Raw genomic sequence first — 26,325 nt, 5'->3', positions numbered from 1 at the left:
TTTTTCTGATGGGGTGTGCAGCTCAATTTAAAAATAAATTTACACCCTCCAATCTCTGCTTCATGAAACCTGATTTTGACATGGAGGGTGAGTTGGTATTCTTTGCCACATCCCATGGGAAGGGGGCTGTTGATGGAATTGGTGGCTGTGTGAAGAGACTGGTTTGGAATGCAGTAAAGGCAATAAAATGTATAGTGAACTCTGCTGTAGATTTTTTTGAATGTGCGAAAACTGTTGTCGAAACTGTAAACACTGTTTAAGTGATGTCACAGATAATTGCAGAGAATAGGGAAATGTTAGGAAAGAGATGGGAAAATGTAAGACCAATCCCAGCATTGCAGTCAAAACATATTTTCAAGGTGAACACCGTTAACAGTCTACTTGTAAGACACACAAGTACCTCCAAACTTGATATTTGCCAAGTTTTCAAGATCAAGGTAGAGGACGTTTATACAGATTCAGATTCTGAAGTGGATGAAACAGAAGAGAATTCTAGTGAACTTTCAGATCATCAAGATCATAATGCATCTGACTTGTTTGTAGGTGTAAACATAGAAACCCTTCAAGTGAATGACTTTGTCCTGGTAGAATTTGCAAGTAAGAATTCCAAGAAATACTTTATTGGTCAAATTTAGGGTAAAGAGTTCAGTGATTTTCATATAACATTTCTGCGTAAGAAAAGTGATTCCTGGATTTTTTTTTTCTTTCAACAACAAAGTGATATTTGTCTGGTGTTAGCCAGTGATATTGTGATGAAACTTCCAGAACCATCATTACCAGGTGGCACATTAAGGGCTGCTGCTTCACCATGTCATTCGCAGTAGATTTGTCTCAATATACTGTAGGTTGATGTTTCATTTATAATTTCATATCATGTATAGAAAACAAGCCAGAATTGTACATTATCAGTTCCTGTTTATGTCATTACTGTGTTAACTCTGAAAATATTTTTTTCATAGAGTGAATTTGTAAGTGTCACACCCGTGACAAAAGTGTGTCACACCCGTGACAGAATAACTTTTTTTTTAGTAACCAGATGTAATAGTTATTGAATTTTCATGGGCTTGAACCCAATTGTCTTGAAATCCATTTTTATAGTATCATAGTTTTAAAATTTTAATTCTGATAAATTCACAGAATTTTAAAATTATATTAATGGAAGTGAAATGAACTGTCTATTTTTGTCACACCCGTGACATAACTTTCCCTATTATTGAATCAAAATAACCACCTAATAAAACAAAAACCAATTAGCTCAAAATGATCGCCTGGCATTGTAGTACAAATGTGTGACCATTATTTAAAGCTAAATAAATCATAACGTTGTAATAAATTATTTGAAGGCTGAAAACTGCTCTGCAAATGTCACACCCGTGACAATGGATTAACCCAAAACTTACCATTTTGCATCTGAGTTTTAATAATTGGGGTCAGACACCCCCCCACCCCCCACCCCCACCCCAACCACCCCAGAGAACAGATTTACTAGGAAAATCGTGAAAAACCCAATGATCAATGTAGATAGTGTACAGAAAAAAAATTACAAACTAAAATACATTTAAGTTTCCGAAAGCCACAATTTGTGGACAGTAAATTTTAAGTAAAATAACTGTAAATTAAAATAATATGAAAAGCACCAATCACAATCACATTAACACAGCATATTTCATGTGGACGCCTAGAAACAAGCCGAAAAACTATTTACAACAGGCAAAATAAGTAAACAATTTCTGCAAAATAAAAAAACCCAAACCAAAACTAGTGTAAAATCTAAGATAAGGCAATGTTGGAAGCTCCGTGAGAATTGGTCTGGCCGCCGCGCCGGCAGGCCAAACGGGGATGGAGCAAGTGTTACCAGGATACAGTTTTCGCTCAGCATCAACAAGATCACTAATTTAAAACTGAGATGCTGTCAGTCTGTATCTGGGTGGCTGTAAAAAAAAACACATAAATTGCACTGTAATATATAAAGCCCTCCGTCTTGCTGGTTAAATTTTTAAAGGAACATCTGTAAAGATGACAGTGGCGGCATCTGGTTGTAATGTCACAGGGTGCACTCCAACAATGGTGGACAGTACTGGGACCCAGGCTTTGCTTACTACTTCCCAGGGCAGTTACCACTTCGTAGCAATTTTCACTTAATTAAAGAGCAATTTGAAAACGAAATACCGAAACATAACTATACTCATCCGCCCTCAGGGACCCGAGTGTTGTGCTGCTGGTAGGAGTCTAGGTGGTTACGTCGTACCAGTGGCGTGTATTCAATAGAAGCTAGGTAAGCAGTGCTTACCCTGTTGTTATGTTGCTTGGCGTAAAGTAATAATTTTTGCTATCTGGTAATTTCATCTCGTGTGCCAATGCGATGCGATCACCGTAGCGGGCGCGTCGGGTAGCGTGTCACCCGGTTGTCATGATAACGTGAAAGCCGGGCGGGTTGTGGAGGCACGGCGGAGGGGGGGGGGGGGGGGGAAGGGTTCGCGTATCTTCGTGAGACTACTTCGGCAATGTTCGCTCAAGGCCCGCTCTACCCAGACAGCTGGCCTTAAGATGTGTGTGCGCGCGTCGTGCAACAAATACCAGTACAAATTTTATTTTTACAATTTATAAGGCAAGTTTTCATTGCGCAACACTGTCCATTTAAGAACATTTTGTTCTGTTTTGGTGTTTACTGTTTTCGTTTTAAGTGCTAGCCAGTGAGAATGTAAACTTCATCTGCGACTGCCGTCCATGTGCCAACAAGGTAAGCTGTGAGTTCCGCAGCGTATGCTGTCCGGGATGGAGCAGGACTCTCAATCTGGCCCCAGCCGAGAACACAGCCACTGCGTTGTTTGCAATTTTTTGAGTACTGATTTTAATTCTTTTTCTTTTGAAGATAAAAAAGTGTTTGGCAGTGGGGAGACCGACTCCTTATTTAGACATAAAAACAACAGGAAAATCTTTTGTTAGACATTTTAATTGTAATTTATATTCGAAAAATGAGTGGTTAACAGGCTGCCCATTACCTGGAAAACCTTTTTGCTGGCCAAGTGCATTTTATATTTCTACCATGAAAACTGCAAAAATAGCCCCATTTTGCACCTAGAAAGCCAAATTTTTCCGGGGGAGGGCCCCCGGACCCCCCGCCTTAAGGTCGGGGATGGATGAGACAGTTTACCCACAAAATACCTCCACCAGATGCCACTGCGTCGTACATAAACGAAAACACGTCGCCCGCACTAATATTTATTTAAATTTTAACATTGTAACATCTTATATCTCATAGAGAGAGAGAGAGAGAGAGAGAGAGAGAGAGAGAGAGAAAGGACACAGCAGTTACTGTCCGTTCCGCTAGCATTAGGCCCATAGGCGTGCGCACGGTAGGTGCCACAGGTGTCTTGGCACCACCATTAGGGTTAACGTTATTTTGTTTTTTACAAGCAGAAATAATACATACTTACAAAATTCCGTATTATTTCCAAAAAAAATATGTTTTCCAATCGTGTCGAGTTACAGGTTATGTGCTCATAACACTATCAGTATATCAATTATCAATCGAACCAACTATATACACACGGAAACAAGCCAGTTGCAATTACTTGTGTTGTACACGCGGGCCGCGGCTACGTAACTTCAGAAATGTAAATACTTCTCCTAGTTCTCCTCGAATTACATAGAATGCGCGCTCGGTGTCCACTGTTCACTCCACTCGGCAGGCGCACGGAATAATAGCCGCCGTCCGCCAGGGTTTATTTAAAAAAAGAGAGAGAGTTTAGTTAGTTAAAAGGATAGGCTTACTCGATGAGTTTTATGCAGTTATCTTTGAAAGATTTGTGACATATGCAGTCGCCGACAAAACATTTTTGTTGTATTCCAAAAGTTAAAACTTTTGCCCACTCTTATTTGTGTATTTTTATTATTTTAATATTTTACATATTTAAGGTATGTTACAAAGACTCCCTTGATTTGTTGATTTTAAAACTTAACATTTGAGAATGTTTTTTCTAGCATTTATTTGGCGTCTTAAGAAAACATGTAAGTACGGTTTTTCAAAGCCACCAGCATGAATTCCGTGCAAAAAATTTGTGCAATTTACTTTATGGCTCAACAAAGCTTAAAACTGTAATTATTTTAGTAGTTTTCCTGGTGATTATAACGTTCAAAGCCATAATTTGTCATAAAAAATGTAAAATTTTTTACATCTGTGTATTTAATGTTTTTGTTCGGAAACACCTTAAATAGCACCATTTTGCGCTTTCAAAACCAAATTTTTCCGGGCTCGGGGTCCATAAATGACAGGGCTGTTGTGTAATCTGGCACCACCAATACTGAAGTCCTGCGCACGCCTATGATTAGGCCCCTTCCACACGGGCCACTCAGTGGCCTGAACAAGCCATCGAGTATCACTACTGAGTGTCGCTACTCGGGGAAGTCCATGTGGCGCCACAGAGGAAAGTAGTTTGGTCATGGACTCCGACGAGGAAGCTCTTCTCTTTGATCTCCTCGTACGTCGTCGACGTCGTCGTAGGCAACAGCGATCATTATGGATGCACCCAATAACATCCGACCGGCTGGCTAACGGACAGTTCTACACTATAATGAGTACGCTTAATGAATACACTTCAAAGTTGTTTTTTTTTTTTTTTTTTTTTTAACTATTTTCGAATGAGAAAATATTCTTTTGTATGGGTTTATACCTTGCTTAAAGTTCTCATCGAGAAGGCCGACACCAATATGAGAAGTATTTCTGCTGAGAGACTTGCAATAACACTAAGATGGGTATTAATTTTTTATTATATTTGAAGAGATTGGGAAAATGTTTTATTTATTATAAGTGCTTTTTCAATCAAACTACATTTTACAAAATGTAAAAACCCCTATCTGGTTTTCGTTACTAAACAAAAGTACACTAAAATACATAGCTAATCAAAACTGTTAAATAATATTTATACTAGTTATTGAATAAATAAACATAAAATTTCAGTCAGAAATGCATACATGAAACATAACTGCAATAAAAGTAGTGAACACTACACACTAGAAAAAAATTAGTTTTACAAAATTTCATAATTTATGGAAATATTGTAAAAATTGAATTTAAAAAAAAGTCTTCACAAATGTTAGAGTCATAAGACTCGACTTTGGATGCTGCTGTCGATGGTGGTCGAAATTGCTGAAGCTGATTCGTGCCTGAAGAACTTGCTGTGGGATACATTGTTGTGCTGAACGAATCTTGACTGATTGGAATGACTGGTCGAGGTCGTCTACTGGTAGGTGCATGAATTACTATGTTGGAGAGGAAAATCATGTGGAGATACCATGCTCGACGAAGGGTGAGTTGGGTGTAAATGAGAAACTGGATAATGGGGATGTGAAGATGCAGCCTGTCTGTACCTTTTTAGAGTATGCATTATTTCTACTTGAAAATCAAGCTTGGCATCATCTGGGAGTGCTTTCAAATGAGGTAGAAGGCTCAGTGAATAATGTCTGCCACTGCCATCATTTTCTGTCTGTGCTGTTTTCTTTGGTAGACTCTGAGATAATGTCTGTAAGAGCTGTTGCTCTTCTGCAGCACATGATCTCTTCCTCTTCGAAGCAAGAGAAGTTGAAGAATGCATATACTTTTCAGTTATCCCCTCTACCTCCTGGCCAACAGTCAATTCCTCTTCTGGTACACAAGTCTTTATTTCACAAACCGGCAGCACGAAACAGAGCTGCTTGAAATAAATATATTCCTTGCGCCCAGTTTTTGCTGAAGATCCTGACTTGGGTTTTTTGGTTTTAGCAAATTCTCTTCCAACTTTTCCATCTTCTATGTAGGTCAACAGCTATAAATAAAAAATGAATACAAATTTAAAAAAATCTGGGCGAGTCTTTCAAACTGACCAGTGATGTGTAAACATCTAACCTCGGTAACTCGCAAATTCACGTGTTTTAACATGTTCTACATTTTAAAATGAGATAACCACTCTCAAGGCAAACGCTACTAGAGGCGCAAATGTATAACAAAAAAGTTTTTTTCTCTTTATTTTAGATATCTTGCTACTGGATGCTCTTTCATGGATCTACACTACACTTTCCGATGTGGAACCTCTACTGCCCAGAAGATTATCATAGATGTAACTTTCGCAGCATCTACATGAACATTATTTTCCTCAATTAACTCATGAAGAATGGCTCAAGATCGCAGATGGTTTTGAGACTCAAGCCAATTTCCCGAACTGCATAGGAGCAATTGACGGTAAACATGTGAGACTTATTCAACCAGCGGGCAGTGCATCTACGTACTTTTGCTATAAGAAACATTTTTCCATGGTACTATTAGCACTCAGTGATTCTAACTACAGGTTCACATTTCTTGATACTGGATCTGGATCACACGGCAAAGCATCAGACTCATCGATATATAAAAACAGTGAGCTCTTTCAGAGAGTAACAGATAACACTTTGAACATTCCTAACGACATACCAATATCCAGAGATGGAGATCAATTTCCCTTCACTTTCGTTGGTGACTAAGCATTTGCTATTTCCACCCACATGCAGAGATCATATGGTGGAAAAAAATCTCTCACAGAAGAAGAAAATATCCAATTACCGACTTTCGCGAGCAAGACGCTACATAGAATGCTCTTTTGGCATTCTAACCAATAAATGGAGTATTCTTCACAGGCCGCTGAATGTAAACATGCGGAATACTGAAACCATTATGACGGCGTACTGCATACTACACAACTTTGTAAGAGAGAGGGATGGCATAGACTTTGACAGCACTCTGAATGTTGTGGGACTAGACAAAGGTGAAACTATAGTGCAAACAGGTGGAGCAGATCGGCTTTAACGATCAGAGAAAAGTTTACGGATTACTTTTGTAGTGCAGAAGGATCTTTTCCGTGGCAGAATCGAATGAGTGATTGACATTTCTTTCACAAACATAACCTCAGTGCCAACGTTGTGTTCTATTTCTTGTATTATTGAAACGATGCCAGTTTTGTGTATGCTGGGTGCTAACCTTAGTTACAACTAGCTATGCATGATTTTGTTTTTTATTTTTTATTAATCAGTGAACATGTTTGGTAAATAAAACATAGTAGTGCGAGTTACTGTATAAATATCACAGTTTTAATTTTTCAGAATACATTTAAATAAGTATTAATTGTAATTGTTCCTTATTGTGTATCCACCTTATATCAATATTTTATAATTAAAAATTTAAAAATCAATAGTATTCCGGTAATTGTACAGTTTCAGATTACAAACACAACTGCATAAGGTACTTTATTAAAAAAATTTACGTTAAAATACAATTGAAATACAACGTAACAATTTCTCTCGGGAACAATGTTCCTCAAAGTTTTATAAATATTTTCAAAATAAAATATTTTTCTCCTCATAATTATGCAGCTTTGCATCACAGCCACGTCGAATTCCTTTCATTATTTTAATATTTTATGTTAAAATAAAAATGCATACACAAAAATAAACAATTAGGTACCTGTTTTATTTAAAATACACATACAGAAATTGGAACGCGCCTGCTTGTTTCTTCCTAGCAGCATCCATGTCATCCAAATCTGATACAAAAATCCCACACATTACTTCCCAAGCCTTCCCTCGTAACAATCGAAGAGTCAAGTCGGGAGAAGAAAACGTTTGGGGCGATATTAAAGGAACTTGTAGCTTCTTTAGGCATTAATGCAGCCATTTTAACATGCTTAATAAAGCCTACAGCAATAACAGGGCTTAAGATGATTTTCTTCACAAAAAAAGTATATTATTGTGATTTTTTTTTAAGAAGCCTATTCTACACCATTATACTGGTGTGTGTAAATATTTATTGATCAAAATCCTCATTCTGTTATACACAAAAAAAAAAAGTTACTTTATAGTATGTTGTACATAAACTAATGCAATGTGTTACAATATTTAAAATAATTTGACAAGATCCTAAACCCGTTTCAGGCACTCGGATAGAATAAAATGATTCTCGTACGTGTTAAAATGGCTGAAGCAAAGTTATTTATTGACAAATAACCATAATTTCACCATAAAAATTTAGTGGGGAGTGGAATATGCTACTATCTTTATTGCATTATTATGTCATAAAATTATAGGGTCGTGGTTTTGTTGTACTAGGATGGATTTTGTGGAGTTTACAACGGTACAGTATGACAGTTTTGAACCTTCCGTACGAAATACGAGTCTGATAGGAGGTTGAAGGCAATGGAAATATAAGTTAATGTATTTAAACTGTAACTGGCAGCACCTAAATTGGTGGGTTCAGAAATAATGAGTGTGAATTTAATTAAATTAAATAAATTAGTGGTAATAATTTGATGCCTTAATTATTTACTCTACATATCAGAAGAAATTCCATTAAATTTACTTGAAACGATGGCGAAATAAATAGCATATACAGGAGCAGAAGAGTGTGAGTGATATCCATTGAACTTATAGCCTGTGATTCTTTAGCTCTCCGAGTTTAAACCCTTGACCCATAATATATTTTGAGATGAGGAGTGCTGATGAGAGCGGAACTAGTCACATCGATTCAGTGGACCCTAAAATAGTAATAAAATAATAAAAATAATCAAGCGCCTTTTTTTATAAGATTAACAACTTATACTAGTTTCATTGCGATCCTTATGAAATCAATATTTGTCTTAGCGCGTTAGTCATAGTAGGTACGCCTCTTCGCCGATCGAGCAATGCTGTCCGATAAATAACAAAAACCCTACACGATTTATTTCCACAGGAGACGTTCAAATATGTTGAAAAGTTGGGATCAGGTTGATTTGCGCTTATTTCAAACTGATATAGTTATACAATACGCGCAGTCAGGAGTGTGTCTGTGTTAGTAAGGCGGGATGATAAGTGCGACTCTCGCTGGTGCTTCTGGTGCAGTGTCACCTCTAAGCGCAAGGCTGTGGACTGGCGCGCAGTCTTATCTTAGTGCTTAGGTCAAACATGAGATAAGAGCGGTAACCATAACATTATATGGCGGAGAAATAAAACGAAGGTGCGATGCAAGTCCCTTGAGTGCTTTCACGTATCTGTACCGGGAGTTTCATGTCTCAAAATTATTCTGAATACACGCGTTTCAGCCATTTCCACTCTTCTAGAAATACAATTTCAAGATGAAATAGGTAGTTTTTCTTCGAAATAGTTAGTCTTTATACTCATCCGCCCTTTTAGCATTTAATTTTGTATCTGTAGCATTTCTCGTCAAGTATCTCTGTCATATCAGCCTTTTTATAGTTCGCCTTGCAATTCCGCGTAGGGTTAGTCACTCTTTAAGCCAGTACTCGTCGAGTAGTTAGAAGCCTTTCAATAGAAGTAGACCTTGGGAGCGACCTTCAGACAATCTTACTCATTAGCTGTCTACACACAGGCAATACTCGAAGGTAACTGAGCTGTTCGAAAGCCATTTGGGTTCCTTCGCCAATTACGTCATCGTGGATCCTGCGTCATCTCGCTTCTGTCCTCATCGACTCTCACGCGCTGAAGCCACGCCGCAGGCTTTGCTCGGCCATCCAGCCGAGGAGGCGCCTGATTAGACGCGGGGGCTCGTATTTATGCCCGTTCTACAACGGCACGTAAACGGAGACGGATCTCCAGGAACATTTCACAATCGCATATGATGATTCCACAATGCACGGAAACGTAACCAATGGTAACCAATGAGATTGTATTTCAATGTTACGAAATATTGACCTATTATATATATATACATATATATATATACACATATATATATACATATATATACACACACACACACACACATATATATATATATATATATATATATATATATATACTTAGAGATTATAGCACGGGCAGAATTTATACATATAATACAAATAAACCACATAGAACAGAACACAAGATATTCTTGAACTTGAAACAATTTTTAACGTATTTAGAACATACACAAACACGGCTACCAAGTACTCGGCTTCTATTGGTTGCACGGAGCAACGTAAACGTAAGAGCTCAGCATCGTCGAGCTAATACGTACGGGTCTGTCTCCGACTGTGCGCTGTTGTAGAAACTCTGATCGTATGTGTCATTGTAGAACGGGCCTTACTTCCATGTGACACGCACTTACATATTGAATAAAAGTCAAGTGGTAAACATTCAGCGTGGTATGTTGGCAGTGAATATCTTACATTTTGATGTGTTTACAGTGTGGCAGGCTCAGTTGGTTATTTCATTTTCTTGTCATTACTATTAGTTAAGGGCCATTTTTGTAAAATTATTCAGATATAGATTTTTCATTTGTGGTTGATCACAATTTTTCTTAGCAGTTATTTAGATATTAAAATATTTTTTTTTGATCCGTAAAAGGTCTCACAAGTGATGGTACTAATGAACAAGTGACTTTTTTTTTTACAGCTATTAGATAGTATTAAGTAAACGTACGTTGAGAAAATTTCAGACGAAACATAAAATTCAAGCGTGTTACCGTGATAAACTGACAGGAATAGCACTTCGGCCTCGCCTTCCCCGGGCAAACACACGGTGTGCAGAGCTTCAGGAGAAACCATGCGATTTGAAAACTGCTCAAGATAACCAATTGTGGTCAGTTTACGAAAATCATTTAAGAATACGCTGAGGGCGGATAAGTAGTTCGGTTTCCGTATTTAGTTTTTAAACTGTATTTTTAAGAGAGTGAAAATAGCTAAAACGCGTGTTTTATATTTGAGACATGACTTGAAAGCACTCAACGGACATGCATTACACATTTATCTTTATTTATACTCCATTTAATGTTATGGTTCCTGCTTAACTCTCATAGTTGCCTTATCCACAACAGTCTTGCGATTAGAGGCGATACCGCGCTAGAAGCACAAGCGAATGTCGCACTTATTATCCCAACTCAGTAACTCACTAACACAAATACACTTATGACTAGGCGGGCCCCTTAAAAAATTGAGAGATTTGCTGCAAGAACCAGTCAAGTCCATAATTGTATAATTTTGAGTAAAAATAGTTAGATTAGTCCCAGTCATGCTCCAAGCACATAGGGGAAGGTCGGGTAATACCGGACAGCGGGTGATACCGGACAGTACCAGTTTCCAGAGGTGCGCGCTAGGGGCAGCACCAGTCGGTCGTTTGTCTCGTAGGTCTCTGTGAAGGACACGCAGTGTCGCCATTATGAGTTCGTGCGTTGTCTGCTTGTTGAGTAGTGCTACGTTTTATTGATTTTAGGCCAAGATCTTCTGCACGAAGATAACTTTGCCGGGTTGTTACAACATAACAAGTACGATATTTATAAGTTTAAGTATAGTAACTTGTGTACTAACCATTTATATATTACCATACAGTGTAACATCTGTGTGCGACAAATACTAAATATTTTATGACGTAATTTCGATGGCATGTCCGTCGGGTAATATCGGACAACCTGCTGGAGGGTTATATCGGACGGTTGCGGGTGGTATCGGACACAATGGTAGAGTAATTTCCCGTCTATTCTGATTCAAGTATTCTTTCTATTTGCAGAAAATGGAGAAAAGAAGGGGAAGGTGGAAAGAAGAAGATATGAAATTAGCAGTAGAGCATGTTATAAATAAAGAAATGAGCATTAGAGAAGCAAGTGAACAATTTTCTGTTCCGAAGAGTACACTAGGTGATCGACTCATTAAACTTGGTTCGGGAAATGAGGCAATTATGAAACCACACATGGGTACTTTCAGTAATACATTCAGTGATGCACACGAGGAGCAGTTATACAACCATGTTAAAGCTTTAGATAGACAACTCATGCCATTAACTCGAGATGAATTTCTTAAATTATCTTTTGACTTGGCAGAACACCTAAATATTGATCATCGCTTCAATAAGCAAAAAGAGAGGGCTGGGAAAGACTTCTATTATGAGTTCATGAAGAGGCACCCCGATTTGAGCCTAAGGTCTGCAGAATCCACAAGTTTGCAGCGAGCTGCAGGGTTTAATAAAGAACAAGTTGATCGGTTTTATGAAAAGCTGACTGAATTAATGGACAAATATTCATTTAGTCCATCGCGGATCTTTAATGCAGATGAAACTGGGGTATCCTGTGTTCACAACAATCAACTGAAAGTCATGACAATAAAGGGAAAGAAACAAGTGGGGAAATTAACATCAGGCGAAAGAGGAAGAAATGTAACTGTTCTCTTATGCATCAATGCTTCTGGAGACATGTTTGTTCCCCCACTCTTTGTTTTCCCCAGAGTTCGCATCGATAAGGATCTCACTAAAGATGCTCTGGTTGGAAGTGTGTTTGACGGACAACAAAGTGGTTGGATAACCAAAGATGGATTCCTAAAATGGTTCAAATTATTTGTTGAACGAGTTGTGCCAAGTGAAAAGAACCCTACACTGTTAATTGTTGATGGTCATTCAAGTCACAAGGACTTAGAAGTGATTCTGTTTGCTCGTTCCCACCACGTCCATATCCTGAGTTTACCACCTCATACAACTCACAAAATGCAACCACTGGACAGAGTAGTTATGAAGCCATTTAAGAATGCTTTCAATGAAGCATGTTCTTTGTGGATGCGAAAATATCCAAAGCTGAAAATTGCTCTCAAGGACATAGCTGGACTGGTTAACTATGCATTAGCAAAAGTCTGCAGAATGGAACTCGCTCAATCAGCATTCATGTGCACTGGAATTTACCCACTCAACCGTAGCATATTCACAGACTTGGATTTCCATACTAGTTTGAATGACTTACCAATCACTGTTCAAGAAGAATCTCCACCGTGTGTTCGAAGACAGAGTTCACCAGAGCCTTCAACTTCAGATCAAGCAGTAGGTCTAACAACACAGCAAATGTCAACTCCATCATGCTCCAGAATGGAAGGTTCTGAAAGCACTGTACTGCACACTTCAGCCTTCAATGTAGTAGAACAAATTTCTCCACTTCCTAGCAGTGCAGTTGCCAAGTTGGCCTCACGAAAACGACGGGGAGACAGAAGTGAAGTTCTAACATCTAGCCCATACAAAAATGAGCTTGAAGCAAAAAGATGCAAGTTGAATGTGAATCAAAAGTCGCAAACCACTAAGAAACTAAAAGGGAAACATCTCAGAAAAACATCAATGCATAGAACACCCCAACCAAAAGTTCCATGTGCAACAAACGAAGAGACTACTGACTGTATCATTTGCGGTGAAAATTTCAGTGAGGATTGGATACAATGTACCATATGTAAAGGATGGGCACATGAAAACTGTGCTGACCTTGAAGGGGATGCTGTATTTTATAAGTGTGATGTTTGTAAGAAAACCTAAATGTTATTTACAGGCGGTATTTTGTAAAAATCTGAAGGGGAAATGACTGTCCGATATAACCCTCCAGTTTACTGAAACTTCCAAATACCACTGTTTGTTCAAATGTAAAATACTAATATTTCTAAATGTTTTGGCCCATTTTCTTTATTAGGCATTATAAATAATTAAAGTACAATTCCAGAGACATATGTACATTTCATTTTTTGCAGTAAGTTATATTTTTATTAAAAGAAAACCTAAGGTGTCCGGTACTGCCCGACCTTCCCCTAATAAGGTTCATTGGCAAACAGCCATATCTCATTCAGATAAGTCCACACAGTTATGGTTTTTGCACCAAGAGAAGCGCTGCTGTATTGCATATTGCTCACACGCCACACTTACTCATTTTTGACCAACAATGGACTTAACCCTTCAATTGCAATGACAATTTTAAAATGAAATAATCAACATTCCGCGCGAGATCGAGACTAAATAATTATAATAAAAAAAACACTGCTTTGCAAGTTAGACAGTTCATGCAAAAAATAATAATAACAGAACAAATACTTGTCCAGAATCAAAAGTTGAAATAGTAACAAATTAATTGAATACAGCTCAGTCAGTACAGTAATTATGCACCCATAATAAGTGCTAATAATGTTGCTTCGCCATGAAATAAATGGCAACCCCTAATGTAGAGAGGTGACGCACACGGCATGAATAAGGAAGGCACTGTAAAGACTTTATAGTGTCCTAGGTGGGAAATTAATGTCGGCTTTACGTCCCGCCGTCGAGGTCACTAGAGACGAACACATAAAACTAACAGAATGCAGGGATATTGGGACAGAGGTTCACAAACCACGCAAGGGACGCAACAACGCAACAAACGCAAGAAAACCACGGAAAACCAAATCGGGATGAGTGGAATACGAACCTACGTCCTTCCGACTGTACGTTCGATGTTAGACCCCTAAGTGACCAATGTTGTACTAAAAATGCGGGCCTTGAACCAAATGTAAAAAAAAAAAAAAAAAAGACGCCACTTCATAAAACAATTGTCTCAGCTATACATAGATTCGATGTACAAATGATAAATAGCATAACACTGAATGACCACCACAATAAATACCAAAATCTAAAAAAATAAAATATAACCCCTAGTGCGACTTACTCACTGACACACAATGATTGATATAAACAAATTCTAAACCACTTTCAGATGAGCTAGAAACTTGAAATATAGCAAGCTCGTAGCTCTTTGACAGTAACCGACTGAAAAAAAAAGTAATAATTTTCAAACTTGACGCCCCTTTCTTCGGCGTAAGCCTATTGTTACTAAACGGTAGGACCTATAGAAATTCTGATTGCACAATCCAAACTGATTTGGTATACGTATACATATTTGGTCCCGTGACATTTTGTTGTATCTCCATCGGTTGAATCTCAGATCAAAGTATAATGAATTTTTTAAAACGTAATTTTTCAATTATTTTCCACGCTTTACGGACAGGTAAAGTCTTCATACTCGGCGGGCATGTCCATGTTGACGAGATCTACAATTTTGCTCATATGACTTTCTGTTGCTATACCTTAGATAGAATTAAAATCTTAGATTTGGAGTAAATTTTCAACACATTCTTTTATGTTTTCCCATACTTATGTTATATGGCAGCTATAAAACCATCAAATTTAACAAGCTTGTAGCCGTTCAATATGCAAACATGCCTGTCAAATCTGATGATGCTAGCTGTCCTTGTGTGTAAATTGTATTTAGACTAAATTTTATCTAATACATAGAGACCTGCATTCATTGGGTGATAGGCTAGAATTCAAACACACATACCTCTTAGATAATTTTTCTATTGGCTTACTGTTCATCTGGACGAATCTCAACCAGTTATAAACCCTCAAACACAGAAGGATCGAATCACAGACAACCCAGCTGAGACGACTTACAAGTCGGCAGCCAATGAACTTGCGTTATTTGCCCGAGTGTACAGGGGTATGTGCAGTCTATCCTGAAGGCCATCGAATCCGCGAATTTTGCAGGTCTCTACTAATACATATATACTAAAATGTATATGTATCACATATTTTCCACGTTTAATGGAAATATACAATTTTCAAACTTTCCAACTGTACAAAATCAGCAAAGATCTTGAATTTAAATTCTTTGATATTTTTTCGCCACTCCATATAGGTTATAGATACAGTTGTAAACATATAATTACTACACATCTTCACAGTTTACGATTTTCCGTACTTCTTGGGCAGCTAGAACCATCAAAATTAGCACACTTACGCTTGTTGTATATGTACCAAAGTCCTTGCCTTCATGTACACTTTTATATATTTAACCCCATGCGAGAGTTTTAGGGCAATGTATTCTCGAGGGAATTAGACCCACTAGGAATATTTTGAGGGCTAAGCCCTTAATAGAATATTTTAGAGCGAATCCTTCCAAGGAGTTTCTCGGGTAAAGCCAACAACTTTACAAGTTAGAGAGAGGGAAATTGATGAAAATACCAATGGGGTTGGTACCAGATGGTGTAACCCTACCGAGGTTTAAAGGTGAAGCCCCCAATGATATCCTCCTTGGGGGTGAAGACTTTAAGGAGTGGGGCTTCAGGAACGAAGCCGCCAATGAGCGAATATGTACGTATTCAGCCGTTTATACGAATGTCCATCCGTCTATCCGTCACAATAATTGTTCAAATCAATTATGTCGACTTCCGAAAAGACTTAAATTTTGGTAAAAAATAATTGATGAATTACCAAAAACGTCGATAAAACAACAAACTTCCATATCAACTTTAATCCTCAATTTAACCCCTTATGGGGACGAAATTTCAAAAATGCTTTCCTAGTGCTCACCTACGTTATATAAGGAACTACTATGCAAAGTTTTAAGCTTCTACACCCACCGGTTTAAGCTGTGCGTCAGTCACTGTTATTAAGTAGATATTTTGATACCTTTCCTGATAAATTAATCTCGGGTCAATTTTTATAAATGCTAACGATCACATTTCCAGTATAATTACATTATTATACATTGCCATAATTTTTATTTTAAGTTTTCTTTAATAAAAAATCATTAATTGAAATTGGTATTGACCAGCATATTAAGTTACAAGATAACAAACATTTAATTTTGCTTTTCCCACCAACTCCATATTTTCAACAGAAAACTGGACAAACAAAAATGAATAAAAATGTAAAGAGCTGGCGCGGGGCCCGGCTTGCCCTGCCTTGGAGCTGCCCACACTCGCCATAGGCAGTGCCAAGTCAAGCAGCATCTCATTCGGTCGAGATGTAGTTTAGCCCGCGGGACTGGCTGAACAACATGTCTCAAGGTGCCCGTCTAACTAGCTTGTGAACAGCATTGCAGAGTGTTTGAAATTCCTTGTTTTACAGAAAACTATGAAAAATTTTCGAAATCTGTTTCTGTACGAAAAAAACACACACATCAGGCCATGACCTAATTAACTTTTCAAAATGAATCGCACATCGAAAACAATATTTTATTACCCCTCAATATATCCATAAATGAGGTTTTCATGCTGCTATATCTTACAAACTATTCATGGGACTTATGTAGCACGTTTATAAGGGCATGCGCTGGACCTTTCTACACACTTTACACCAATAAAATTATAGGGTCGCCGCATTAATTTCCGAGAAGCACGAGTATTACTGCGGCCTGTTTTTCACTTGTTGGTTGTCCGTCACGTGGTGCGCTCTCGGCCGTAGACCCCCCCTCACCATGTTGGCGCGGGGTGAGGTAAAGATGAGTCAGGGTGGCATGCCTGGCCCTTCCTTCCATCCCCGACACAGGGCGTGCAGTAAGCTACCACACTTGTGGGGAGTAATCGCTGCACGTGACCGGATTGTTTTCACTCTGTCTCCCTCTCTTTTCTATGGTCTTACATCATAATGTTCAGCTGTTTCCTTTCAATATTTATTTTCTCCAAAAGGAAAACTGTCAACGTCAAACAACAAAGAGGAAAGAAAACAAAGTTTAGGTTACATGCAACTCGCAAGAAACGAATCTAGAATAAAAATAAAGTTAGATATTTCGATGACGGTATCACTTTACATTATTACTACTATACTGTACATTATTGCTATTGATTTTTTTTAAATTTAAATTATTCATGACTAACTTGTGTTCACATATGGCCTCCGATAGCGTAGTCGATTACTGTGAGAGAGCAACAGGCTCTAGGTTAGAATCCGATTAAAATAGATGTTATAAAACGTTCAGTTTTAGTAAATAATATAAGCCTTTCCCCAGTTAACAATTTGGCGTAATATGTACAGAAATATCAATAATCCAGAATTACAATAAATTATTTTTACTGTGTAACGTTTGATGGATATCCATACTGTGTTAACTATAAGAATAGATATCAATAATAAAATTGTGAATCTTTCTACCTGTACTATACATTATTTCAATAGAATTCACAATGCTGATACAATAGCGCGAAAGGCAAAAACAACATGAATGTGGCGCGAAACTAAACAATCACGTAGGTAGCTGTGATTGTAAAGGTTCACCACAGCGTAAATAAATAAACAACTGAAACCGATTTAAAGTACAATTTTTCGTAGCTGTTACATGCTATTTGCCAATTTGAAGGTCGATGATAATAGTTTTTTTTTGGAATAATAAATAAATGCAACGTATTATTTTACTCGTACATGTAAATTAATAATCGTTGGTAAGATATGACATTGGAAAACTTTGCTTATAATTGGGAACTGCGTGTATCTTGTACATTAGCATGTAAATATTTATTACATCAACTTAAATAAGACATGTAAAGTCTAAATTTTTATGTCAGTTTTCTTCAATCTGAAAATATCTGTGATATTTTAAAGTTATATTTTGTATACGATTGTAATGCTTCAAGTTGAAAAATCCATTTGGGCACAACCTACAGACATAAGTAGATATCAAAGTAACTTGTTCTTTTGAAAATATTTTGGAAACAAAGTTACCATTTTACGAACTTAATGTACATAACATACTATATGTTCTCCAATACTCCAAAATGATCAATGAAAATTTTATACAAATTTTCTTTTTTTCCCCCTAACCTAACTAAAAACTAAGTGTTTGGGAGGGGTCCGGGTTAGGGAGGGATCTAAGTGCGTCTCAGGCCGAAGCCTATCACGCCTTAGTCATGCTGGGATTAGCCATGCAGGGAGAGGTAAACTACTAGTTAGTTGGGCCCAGGTAAAACCTGCATAGACACAGGGAAAACCCTGGGCACTTTCATGCGGGATGAAAGTTTGCATGCATTAAATGTAGGAAAGTACAGGAAACAGAGGATGGTCTGGATGAAGAGTGGGTCTGAGTAGAAAGAGTCTACCATGCGGGGATTGGGCACTTGGACTCAAGGTCCGCTTTGTTGTCTTCTCCGGGACTGGGATTTGATGGCCAGAAACGCAAGCGCCTCTGGCGGTGAATGAAAACACGAACCACTCACATCCGCTCCATACAGCAGCTCCTATAACTAGAAGGAAGAAAATTAAACATCCTACAAACTAAGCTTATGACAATAAATGCATGTTGCGTGGGCGAGGCCGTGCTAACATGCCTTAGAGGTACTTTAAATAAGCATAACTAAAACTATGTTTTTTGTTATTAGTATTATTGTTTTTTTACTATATTATATAGTTTAATGTTATGGTATTAATATCTACTCGCTTAATTATAGTGGAAGAACTGTCGGTGTATAGGTTGACAGGCGCAGGGCCGCTGAGAGAATTTGTGGGCCTCTGGGCAGCTGGGGTAGTAGGCCCCCTTCCTTTTTTTTTTTTTTTTGCATACCACTACTACGTAGGCCTATACCATAAATATATATGGTTTCGTAAAATTGCATCCTTCATTTGAACATACATAACGATTTCCTAGTTACGCAAAAAAAAAAGCATTTGCATGTATTATCTCAATGCACTTTTACATAGTTAATCCATCAAAATACAAATAATAATTAATTTTGATGTATATATTGCTAAAAAAACAAAAAATCTTAACTGGTAATCAGAATTTGCATTATTATATGAGTGTTTAAAAGTAGTATAGGATAGCCGGTCCGGAAACAGGCTTTAAGGGGCCTCCCTAGTAGCTTCAGAAGTTAGCGGAACACTATGTTTTTTAAATAATGATGGGACTTTATTGATCGACACTACGAATCTGAAAATTTTTCACCCACGAGAAGATACTACACGAATTGTCTGTATACGTTTACATTTTTGTTTTTTTCTATCAAAATATGAAATAAAAAATCACCAACTTGTCCAACTTTGGGGCCATTTTATACTGCTTAGGATGATGACAGAAAAAAAAGTACAAGTTTAGCCAAAAAGATAATTTTTTTCTGAAGAAATTCATGTATTTAAAACATATAGTCATCGCTTTAAATTCCGAGATTTCTTTTCCGCAATTTCTGCAAATCCTGAAAGTTTTCCACCGTCTCGTGCTGCCGCTCGGCGAAGCCAGCTCGCAGCCCACAGCCCAGGTAGCGGGATGAGGGAACCAGTGCCCGGAGGGGAGGCAGGCTACCTGGGTGTGTGTGGGTGCGTGAGAGGGAGACAACCCACAGCCGCAAAGGTAAGATAATCCCGTGACCTAAAGAAATTCTCATAATTGCTTTTAGTGTGCCTCGCCACAGTACCATGTGCCGACTTACTCTGTGTGTATATTCGTGTATCTCTAAAACATCGCTTTTTTTAAAACTACTAATATCCTAAAGCTTACAATACTAGATCATGTATTACGAAATTAAGTATTGAAACTGATCAATCAACACATTGAAAGTTGTCGTACAAACTATATATTGGTGACTTTACAGTCTCGCTAGCTAATTCGACAAAATTTATATTTAACTTTTAACATGAAAATACACTTCAGTGTTTTCCTTCTATTTTTAATAAATATTCTAAAAACAATTATTATATTACCCAATATTTTTTAAAATTATTTCAGTTTTCCAAAATGATTTTACACATCTTACAACGCTGAAGAAAAATTTATAGTGGTATTAACCAAATGGTTAACTATTTACAAACGTTTTCATACTTAAAAATGTAGGTTTATATAAAATGTATCTTTAACTAAAATAAAATTCATATTTTGAAAACTAAATGTCATTTTTCTATGCTTTTTGGTTAGATAGATATCTGATGGTCTTCTCTGTTTTAAAAATGTTCATGGAATGATAAATAAAAAATAAAAACTAGGGAAGATCTATATTAAATAAGCTAATCTGAAGTATATATAGGAGTCACGAGGAGTATTGAAGATGTCAGTGACCGATCGCTCACATATGTAATTATGGATGGTACGTTATTAATTACAAAATTCAAAAACCATTTTGAAGTTAAAAAGTATAAATAGTGGCAATGTTTAGTGAAGATTACATAAATTTTCAGATAAACTTATTTCTACAGCTCGATTAATTAATAAGGGCAGGAAATAATTTTTTTACAGCAATTATACAAAATTATTACAATTTTACTAACCACAATTAATTTATCCAAAAACCAAAATTAATTAACTATTTATTGCCCATACATTACAACATCCACGAAAGAACCTTGCAAATTATTTTTGTTAGATGCATTATTTTGCATTCAAGTTCTTTTTGTTTAATACTTCACCTACTTATAATTGTTACATATTTGGCACATGGTCTGTCACACCCAATTAAAGGGCCTGAATAAATAGAACGCGTTTCTGATCATTTTTCACGCCTGTTTCTTTACCTGCAACCCGGAGCGGTGTGAAATAAATTACTGTACACTCGTGACGTTGGCAATCAACTTAAATATTTATGAGTTAAAACAAAACATAACTATATAATGGATAATCAAAAAAATTGTAAAATTTTGAAAGCTTGTATGTTTTTATATAGTACACAAAGCAGTTAAACCATAAATTATTTGTTGTTGAAAAAAAATAATCCGTAATCTTTCATGCTTTTTTCCTTGATTTTTATTTCCAGATATTTTCGTTGTAGTAATACTTATATATATATATATATATATATATATATATATATATATATATATATATATATATAGCAATCTAGAAAAAAAATTACGGTAGCCTTATTCCAAATTTGTTATGATAGACGTTAGTTAACTAAGAATATAAATTCGCTTTACAACCACAGCTTGTACACAAGTCGTAAAAAAACATGGGTTCTACTTACAGGCCGTATTGAACTTAGTACGTTTATGACAAATACAACAGCAATAAACATATGGCTGAGTCTCTTTCCATGTACACATTTTTTTTTAAGTTATCACTTTTAAAGCGGGTAAAGTGTACCTATCAAGTAGCTTAGCATTACCCAAAGTGAATGTCTTGCTCCAGAAAATGTTCGAACTATGTAATATTTGTATCACTGTTGCGTTACAGACCTGCAACCTTTTTCAGTGCGCGATGTCACTCTTATGTAAAAATATGTCGTGTTTAGCGCAAACGTGTTCGAATGAATCCACATCGAGCTGCCAAAGAATACCTATCTATGTCGGCAACATACATAAGTATACAAACCATCGTTTACAAGTGTATTCATACGTAAGTATATAACTGGCGGCGGGCCATGATGCAGTTGGTTCTTCGCGTACAGTCCACTGGCGGGATAAGAAGCGTCAAAGATCTTATATGGCTATTCTGTAAACTTGTATGTCATTTCACTACCTGCTTTAGACAAACAACATCCATTACTTTCAGCTTTGGCTTGAAAAGAATTACTCTGGCCGGCTTTCTTATAAGACTTATTTCAGCTCCTCGTGCGACCAGTGTGTATAATTTGTCCGCGGCCTTATCTTTGGGTGAAAGTTATTTGGAAGGGAAGTTGTGTTGGTAATGTTATTTTTCATCATTTATTACATAACAATTCGACTTAGATACGCACATGTGTTTTTAAAATATAGGTATGTTTAATAACTTGCAATAAAAGTACCTATGTGTTGAATTTCATGTATTGAATTTTTTTTTACATTATGTACGAACATAATAATCACAATATTTCATGATAAATTTTTAACACTTTTTACAAAGCAATCTCTAATTTCTTCCACACCTCATGGTTAACCTTACTATTTTATTTCATGTTTTAGTTGATTTAAACTGTTTGTCATCATAATATGACGGACAATGAAGAATATTAGTTTCGGTAAATTTTATGAGAGTTTTTACTTATTACATTAAATATACCTCTATTTTTACCTCAAAGGAAAAAGTTGCATATCATTAAATGATAAATATTTGTTTCCCTTTAATATAGTTTATGAACATAACTTATTGTGATAATACCTACATTAGTTAAATTGTGTATTTGCAATGCTCTCCTATTGCAGTAAAATTCTTGGGCAAATTAAATAGCATATAGTCGATCTTTAACATAAGCTTTTAGAATACATAAACGTAATAAATTATATTATCGTGATTTTAACTATTAAATATTTCTTCGCATGAAAAAATTAATTAACTAAAAAAATATTTCAGTAAATTTATACTCAAGCACTAAAAATGTTTATTTTAGTTAAAAAAAATATTGTATGTATGTATACTTTTCTGAAAAAAGTAGATTCAAGAAAACAAATTTTCTTCTTTTTTATTTTGATCTTGAACTTACTTGACAAGCAATATTGAACTTCAACTTCATACTTTCGGTATAGCACTTTTCGATTTCTTCTTCTTCAAACGGGAATTAAAATTAATGAATAAATAGCATTTTCCTCTATAATTATTGCAGCCGTATACTGAAAAGTTTAACTTTCCTTTATTTGCATGACGCGGAACTCCTAACTAGACAAAACGTTTGTTATTTATTTTGAACGTTATATTTATGTTTCCTTTCGAACTTAAATGAAACTCTTAACATTTAATTTCATCAAAAGTTATACAATATAAGTATCAAGTTAAAATATTTTTAAGTGAAGTTGTGGCTATTTTGTTGTTGAAAATGACACTCTGAAGTTTGAATGAAAGTGGGATATGATAAAATTATATTTGTAGTTAAAAACAGATAATTAATTTCAAATTCAATCTTTTGAACATGCATATTGCCAAATAAATTCGACAATATATTAAAATCTATGCATTTGAATCTATTCGTATATTCTGCAGCATTAATTCCTATAAGCAAATACTTATTACGTACAATGTACTTTTAGTCCTGTCGTATAGTTATACAAAATTTTTTATCAAAAGTATTGTTTCGTCTATGCGGTTATGGTTGAAAAAGAAAAAAAAGTAATTTATATTATTTTAAAATTCGGTTGTCAGTAAGAACACGTATTTAGTGTAATTTGACATACATTATTCTGTTTATTAAAACATTACTATCGATAACTCTATTTTAGATTTATCTGTCTATGTTATAGGTATTTCAACTTGATTCTTTTTCTTCGGCTTATGACAGCAGCAAATTTTGTTTTATCGCATATGTAATGTTTTTATGTTTTGCATATTATAATTAATGAGTTAGTATTGTTGGCGGGTGAGGCTTTTTCACAAATGGACGCGTTCTTGGCGGCTAGCAGGTAGGACGCGTGTATTACGCAGGCTGGATAGGGAAGTACGACTGCGGGCGAGCTCCATGATAGAAGCAACGGGAGTAGTATCACTCGGCTATTTGTATAGGTTGGGATAGCTGTGCGAATGGTAGAACAGACCACGGGTCTATGGTGAGGAAAAAGGTCCCAAGCTCGACATCCCGACGATGAGACCGTTTACGAACTGTCGATGGATCACCAGGAAAGTCAACAACTTGTTCAGAAACTTGAGTCCCTCTTTCAAAATTCAGTTTAATACCTGGAGATGACTATATTCGATGTTCTACCAAGCGAAGCAAACTCTTAATTCATTACTAGTTGATGTTTAATATTGTGACGCAAAATAAAATTGTGAATTAGCTTACTTTGCTCATGCCAGGTTTTACAAGTTTGGTCAAAGTTAATTAAATGAATAAAAATTGTGCCCCTTTGCTGCTGGCTACCCGCAAGAAATTATCATGGTGAATAATAGATAATTATTTTAAGTCGACATGGAATATTATATGATTTTTATGGGATTGTGTTTTGGTAATGGTGTGTGTATTTTTAAGAAACTGTCTTGTGTATTTTATTACAATCACTTCACGTAAAGAATTGTCTGAACGTAATGTTATTGTTTGTTTGTTTTAATATTTTGTTTTATTGAACAATAATACATAGTTTGCCGCTTCGAGCGACTACAAAAATGACAATACAATTAGTTTACAGTGTTCCAAACATTTTAGTTTCCTCTACTGTACATGGGGCGAATATTTTTTATGTTATGTTTACTGAAACCATCATTATACATGCTAAGTGAGATGTTGCGATTGAGTAGAAGCGAAAATATGTCATAAAACCCTGGTAATGCTATGAATTCCATTCATTCGTTTACTCTGTGATCCGGAGGGTCTGTTGTTATGACTGAATAAATGTGCACTTCCTCTGTGTAGCGTGGCTTCATTGAGATGAAAGCATAGCTCACGTTGATGAAATACTTATTAATTAAAAAATAAATGTTACTTTATGCTTCAATTTCTTTTAGTGTCGTGCACAGATTTAAAATGTAATGCAGAGTTCCTTAGTTTTATGTATATTGAAATTTGCTCATGTGTAGAGTAGTTATTAAAAGCATAAAAAACATATGACGAATTGTTGTGTATTATTTCCATTAGGCGTAACCATGAAAATAGATAAGATTTTATCATTATGTGAAACCTACATTTGAAATGTTGGCGTTTAAATATGTATAAAAGCGTGTGAACTCTTAAAGCGCTATTTATCTATTTAGGAAGTAGGTAGTTTCTTTGATTTTAGAAGGTTTTTTTAACAAACAAATAAATTAATTCAAAAATTTGAACTACTGCAAGCAAAAAATACTTTATTCAATTTTTATTTTAAAATTAGCCTTATATTCTACCTTGCTTACACTTTATTATCGAAGAAGATATTTTTTTTGACAGAGATGAATACCGTAAATTAATACACAAAACATACATGTTTTCGTATGATACAATAACAGCTAGTGACAGTGACGAAACCAAAATTATTTTGATAGTTTGTATAGAAAATCCCCAACAGTAGTGGTGATATATTTAGGGATTTCGTTGTAGATGGGTACTATTTCACAATAAAAAGGAGTTATCGTCAATTATCAAAGCAGCCATATTTCGTATCTTCTTTGACAGCCTAAATACAGCACCAAATGACGTACTTGGCTAAAAATTAATTCCAGCTGCATGTGTGCATTCCGGGAGGAGGGGAGAATCTCAGGGTGGCCCGAACCTCCCTGAAATAAAAAAAGCCCATCGGAGGGGGCCCGCTTGCATTTGCAAAATCTTCACGTTATCCCGCGGGCCTCATGGGAATCCTACAGATTTTCGCCCGTGAATCCAGCTATACATTTCACTGACACCTTGAGCACAACAGTCAGTGCACACTGAGTTCTTCCATACCACCCGCACTTGTCTTCGATAAAATCTGAACTCAGGTGGATTCAGCATGACTGACTAAGCCTGCAGTCTGAATCCACCTGTAGGCCGCTGTTGCAACAGCTAAGAAATTTACACTGCTCGTAAACAGTCTGTATGTAACTCGGAACGGGATTCCAGTTCATTCGTGTATATTTATTCATCATATTATGCAACGTTAAAGTTATTAAAAAAATATTTAAAAAATAAAATGCTAAACATGTAATAAGTGCCAGAAAGTAATAATATGCTGTAATATTTAGTGTAACTAAATACGACGTGAACCCTAGAATACAAAGTTGACGATGTGTCGTTGGTGGGAACACTTGTTTGTTCCTGACATTTTTTTTCTCTACAGAATTTCAAAGTGAGTTTGACATGCACTTTTTCTTCAGGAAGTAAGTTAAAAATTTGTTTGTCGTTATTGCGATTTCAAAAGTTGATTTGTGTCTAAGAGTAAAAATATTTAATATTATTTTCATCATTTTATTCCCAGTTTTATTACTCAATCTATTAGTAGGACGTGATTTCTCGTTGCGGTGCGGAAGACTTTTATGAA

The 26,325-nt window shown here is 36.2% G+C and overlaps 1 protein-coding gene across 2 annotated transcripts in view; it reads left to right on the top strand.

Annotated features, from left to right (window-relative positions):
• Nucleotides 1–26,325, top strand: part of LOC134529416 (UDP-GlcNAc:betaGal beta-1,3-N-acetylglucosaminyltransferase 7-like) — an 81,849-nt gene that overhangs the window by 30,651 nt on the left and 24,873 nt on the right. The window contains exon 1 of one of the 2 annotated variants that reach the window (XM_063363476.1): nt 2,570–2,740. The exons of the other annotated variant lie outside the window; for it this stretch is intronic. The gene's annotated coding sequence lies outside the window, so the exon portion shown is untranslated. Of the gene's footprint in view, nt 1–2,569; nt 2,741–26,325 lie in introns of those variants that run through there. 2 annotated transcript variants of the gene reach the window in all.

Source organism: Bacillus rossius, chromosome 1, assembly GCF_032445375.1.
Source record: "Bacillus rossius redtenbacheri isolate Brsri chromosome 1, Brsri_v3, whole genome shotgun sequence".
NCBI classification, from domain to species: Eukaryota; Metazoa; Arthropoda; class Insecta; order Phasmatodea; family Bacillidae; genus Bacillus; species Bacillus rossius.
Note: the sequence above shows the minus strand (reverse complement) of the source record. Positions and strands in the feature narration are given on the sequence as shown.